Raw genomic sequence first — 6,153 nt, forward strand, 5'->3', positions numbered from 1 at the left:
CTGATGATCGCAATTATAATTCTTATGTATTATAGTGTGATAACGTTGGTATTTAGGTTATTACTATTTTAATGCTATTAAATTTAAACATTGTACACCAGAGGTTATTAAATTAATGCCAATGTATAAATCTGTTAATCTGTGGTTAAACAAATTATTCGTTTGTAATAGTATCACGTACGCGTAAACGTGCTGGTGAAAACCAGAGCTAACTAGAGCTTCCAATGAGAGAGTTATGTAATATCTTCCTTGTTTACGTACTGTACTGTATAAGTACATACTAGCTATTTCGTCGTTTTATGAGCGTGTTTCTTTGGAAAGATCTCCGACTTTATGATGGCGTACCTGTAATGTCTGCGAACTGATCAACCCAAAATTATAATTATTTGTCGTAGGTGTTCTTATATACTTTGAATTTTGAAATTGACCTTGTAGATTAAGTCTTGAGGAAAAGGTAGATATTTCACAGTGTTTCAATTTTTTAAAGGTCATGTTTGCAGCCTGAAGTACTAGTTTCAGAATATGAAACAAATATAAAATTGTACTGCTTACAGTGGTTTTTATCTGCAGGTTATACATCAAATTTTTAGCCTCCTTCCTTAAAATAAATAAAAGTGTCAAATGAAGTACGAAGGTGAAAAGTAAAAAACATAAGAGGACCAATATATGAAAGGTTTTGTCAAATACAGCTAAGATAATTTATTCCAGGGGTAAAAAATCCTTTGCACTTTGAAAGTTTTGTAAAAAAATATGTCAGCAGTGAATTTAATGATTGCTAATTCGTGTAAATATAGAATGGATGTACTGACTGCTGTCCTAGTGAATCCTTCGGTGAGAAAACCTTCATTTACAGTGGCATCTACTTAGTGGTCTTATCAATAATAAAGGCTTGTAAGTGTGTACTCTTCAGTGAAGCTAGACTCAAAAGAGTCAAAAGGCCGAATAAAGTACGAAGTTGAAGAGTATTGAGAGCCGAAAATGTGTGAAGGTTTTGCTAAATTTAGCTAAGATAATATATACTATTGTGTTGGAAAATCCTCAGTATTTCAAGCAATTCAAAATTTTTTAAATGGTAATTTTTAGATATGACAATATTAGGTTATATCAACACTGAAGTGCTAAATACTGGTTTGTTGATATCAGATATCATCTACTATCAGTGGCATCGATAAATCGACCCAATGGTTTTACATAAGACCTGGCTTATGATTATATACGGCGTTTTTAGTGTAGTTTTTGATACATGCCATTGAAGAATACATACAGTTGGAAATTGCATGTATGTCAATATGTCATGTCATGGTATGTTGCACAGCAATAACCAAAGTATTCACTGAAATATCTATAAAATAAAACATTAACTATATAGAATGAAAAAAGAATTAAAAAAAATCCGAACACCAAATAAAATTCAGAACGGAAAGTCTTTTGACCATAAAATAGTTTCACTGGCTGGAGGACGTTATGTGTTTAAATAATTAGTCATGTTTAAATTTATAAACAACAATTAAAACCTACTTCGACTTTGTGTTTGTACCCTACGGATTTTAACCTAGTTAGTGAAATATTTTGTGAATACAAATGCGCATCCTGTCTATAGATTATTAATGGTGTGAGTTCAATGCTATCGGGAGGTGATACCAGAACAAACGTTTTAATTTACTCACAAGTGCATAAATGTCAAACGGCTCATTATGAATTCTTAATGTAACGGGTTTTTTTTTTCCTTTTTGTTGTGTGTGTTTTGTCTTAAGTCGGGAAATGAAATACTTCTGTTCCATTGTCACCTTGTCGGTCTATCTTGTGTTGGTATACAAATTGATATGCACTGTGAGTTCATCTCTCAGAATACTTATTTATAAAATTTTCATCTCAGATCCGTCCAGGATTTTTGTTTAGGTACAAAACATCTTTTTTTCCTTAACTGAGGTAGAGAGTTCCTTCATTATATTAGTACCAAATGAAACAATAGTATGTAACAAATATATGGAATAAATGGGTATTGAACATGTGTGTTCCAACAAAAACAGATTGTATGGTATTGTTTATTACAATATGTTCGATAGAACTTCTTTCATGAGAAACAAATACAAATTGAAATATATAAGTGTTTATCTTACCTCCTGTACATTTCTAGAAATATGATTGGTTTAAAGTAGTAGCGTTGAGACCGTGAATTTTCCATATCGTGATAGTACATTCCAAAACTAGGTTTGTAGTTGTGTTTAGTTCCTTTATAAAAACAACTCGGTATTAGGGAACAATCTTAAAGATTTCAACAGGCGGAGAAATTGATAAGCGATTGAAATAAACTCATAAAACACATTGAAAACAAATAAGTTGTTATTGTTAGCATTTGTTTTTGTATGGACCGAAGGAAGCAGGTACTTAATACTAATGTTATTGAAGACTTGATCACTTTGATAGGCAATACCACATGTTAAGATAGTTGGTAACATAAACTCGTTACATGTATGCTTGAGACCAAATGCTCTCAAACCATATGGAATTTACTGACCCCATATTTATCGTATAAGGTCACTAGAACACTATTTAACTAATAATATTAGTTAGGGACCGAAAACATTTTCAACCACATGCAATAAGACATGTGATAAGAAATAAACTCATCATAGATACCAGGACAAAATTTATATATACACCAGACGCGCATTTTGTCTACAAAAGACTCATCAGGGACGCTCTAATCCAAAAAAGTTAAAAAGGTCAAATAAAGTACGAAGTTGAAGAGCATTGAGGACCAAAATTCCTAAAAGTTTTGCCAAGTATAGCTAAGGTAATATATGCCTGAGGTAGAAAAGCCTTAATATTTCAAAAAATTCAAAAATTTGTAAACAGTAAATTTTATTATATAACCATATCAATGTTTATTCATGTCAGCACAAAAAGTGCCGACTACTGGTGCTGACATTTGATAAGAACGGAGATATATAATTATAAAATATTTAAGTGTTTAAATTTAATTTTCAGGTTGTATATGTGATTTATAAATTTAAACATGATAAATTATTTTGAATACATAATGACCACCAGTCCCTGAATCTATTTTAGTGTCAAAATTAACACTAGATTAATAGAAATGGTGTCAACGACTTTTCCTTTCATATTAAGATTGTTAAATACCAAAATATTTAATCAAAATCCCTTCCTTACAATATTTCAAACAAATACAATGTTGTTTTATTAAGTTTAAGAATTGTATTCAAGTCATTTATTTAAAATAAAAAAAAAAACATAACGGCGAATCATTATGTTTGTCTATATCTATCTCTTTGGGGAAAAAAATAAGGATTACTGATTACAATGTATCGCTGGGCAAGTCGACTATCTTATCAATAAGCTCAAAATATGAAAATGAAGCTTTTTGTGTTGTTTTTTTTTTCTTACTTATTCTGTTATAATGTTATTTTCAAATCATTCATATCAAGAAGTTGTCATTAGTTTATTACTATATTATGAATTGAATTCATGAAATAGGTTGGGATTTATTTTTTTAATATGTTAAGGGGGAGGGGTTGATAATAGTTCATTTTTAACAATGGCACTATTGTAGATAAATAATATTTATTAGTATCGGTCTTTGAGAAATTTTCATGATTAATATAAAATTAAAGAAGATGCACAGACAAGACAATGCACAAAAAGTTCATGTAAAAAGGTTGCCATAGATATTGCGTAGGTCAATTTTGATTCAAACTGGTGCACTGTGTAATTGTGTCAATGAAATTATAAATAGCTATATAATACCAACAAGTACCATAAAGCGATTATCAAACGATTATCATTTACGGAAAAGTAGATTAGGGCGATTTATACTACAATAAACAATCTAATTAACCTTCACATGCTGCCCTCATTTATTAATGAGAAATGTTTGTCATACTAGTATAGCAAATGTAATTGCAACAACTTAGCTTTTCTGATAACTTATTATTTCGTACATCACAATATTGTTTCGCAGATTAAATTATAGAATACAGTAAAAAATGGCATTAATGCAAATATCATGACTTTTTTTCAATCTATCATAAACTATTTAATCATGATTTAAACCAACGGGTTTTTTTTTAATTTAAGAAGTGAATAAAGTGTTTAAAATCTTAACATTGTGAGAATCAAGGAGGCATGATGTGTGTGTCAAATGGAGGAGGTATCAACTTCTTTAAATTTCGATTATTTAAAAATTGAAAGTTAGGCTGAACTCCTGTATAATCTTCTATATTAACCTAAATATGTGTAGATCCGCGACGGATATTTAAACATTAATCATTTCAGCTCATTACTTGAAGCAAAATATAGGAGTGTATGCTATATAGTTTGTTTGTGTTTTTTTTTTATCCCTGATAAATATTTGATGAAGTATCACAAAAAATATTAAAATATATAGAAAGAAGACACTTCTGCAATATTATTATAACGGTATCTAAAAAGAAAAATCACAAAAATACTGAATTAAGAGGAAAATCAATTCGGAAAGTCCATAATATGGCAAAATCAAATAACAAAACGCATCGAAAACGAATGGACAAGAACTGTCATATTCCTGACTTGGTACAGGCATTTTCAAATGTACAAAAATGGTGGATTAAATCTGGTTCTATAGCGCTAACCCTCACACTTTAATAACAGTCTCATCAAATTCCGTTATATTTACATTGATGCGTTAATTAAACAGACACAATAAGTGCATTCGATACAGTTACCGGGGAGAAAATGACGTTGCTGACGTAAATTGTTATTTTCGCGACGTCAAAGTGAACGATGACTTACCGTGAAAAGATGCAGTTTTCGGCTGATTTTTATCATTCAAACTGATTTAATTTGAAAACGAGTTCATGGACCCCTCTTTTTTAAAATGAACTTTGGTTTGATTACATATGAAGATTATGTGTACCAATTTTCATGAAAACTTAAATAGCGCATTTTTTAAAGTTGATTAAATGACGTTTTTTCTCTTATATTCATGTTCTTTTGCTAAAATTAAGTTATTTGCAAAGATAAAATGTACAAATTTATGCATTATTTATATAACACATAAATAACAAATAATTTAACAAACAACAGATCGTGTTTATCTTTTAAAACAAAAATAGTAATGTATTTCTATCGAAATGTAAAATAAGTCCACAAATCCAAATTTTGAGCAGATATCTGAAATTTGAACCTCAATTTTCTCAAAAATGAAGGTATACTTTTTATTACATATTTGATTTTATCTGGTACAAAATAGCCTACATGCAAATTTTCAAAAAAATTTGAATACGGGATCAAAACTGTATCGTATGCCCTTAATAGCTAGCTTACACACTTCAAAAAAGACAAAGAGTTGTATTAAAGAACATTTGCAGGTATAGGAAAACTATAAGTTGCACAACATTTCCTGTATATTAAGTCCGTATAGTTTGAACATGCTAAACTACTTGAATTCGAATATTTCTTCTAAGAGTCTGATCAAAAAGTAAAATCACATAAACTCCGAGGAAAATTCAAAACAGAAAGTCCCGATTTAAATGGCAAAGTCACATGATAAAACACAAGATTTATGAACGAATAATTTTAGAAAGGTTTATTATTAATCATGTCAGTAACGAAGTACTGACTACTAAGCTGGTGACACGATGGCGGCGGACTGACAGTCCCACAGCAAAGGTATCTACCCAGTGCTGTAAAAAAGAAAACAACACCTTTTAAATTGCATGCACCCGAAACACTGTTATGGATTCACATAAAGATCGTTCAAAATAAACTCATCATAGATACCAGGATGAAATTTTGTATTTACACCAAACGCGCGTTTTGTCTACAAAAGACTCATCAGTGGATTCAAAAAATTCAAAAACGTTAAAAAGGCCAAATAAAGTACGAAATTGAAGAGAATTGAGGACCAAAAGTCCTAACACTTTTGCCAAATACAGCTAAGGTAATCTATTCCTGAGGTAGAACAGCCTTAGTATTTCAAAACTTCAAAAGTTTTGTAAATAGTTAAAATTTTTAAACTATATAATATGACCATATCAATGATAGTTCGTTTCGGAAGTGCTGACTGCTCGGCTGTTGATACCCTCGGGGAATTAAAACTCCACCAGCAGTTTCATCGATCCAAAGCCACATATCTGAAAGTCAAAGATGTAT

This window comes from Mytilus trossulus, chromosome 3 (assembly GCF_036588685.1).
Source record: "Mytilus trossulus isolate FHL-02 chromosome 3, PNRI_Mtr1.1.1.hap1, whole genome shotgun sequence".
Lineage (NCBI taxonomy): Eukaryota > Metazoa > Mollusca > Bivalvia > Mytilida > Mytilidae > Mytilus > Mytilus trossulus.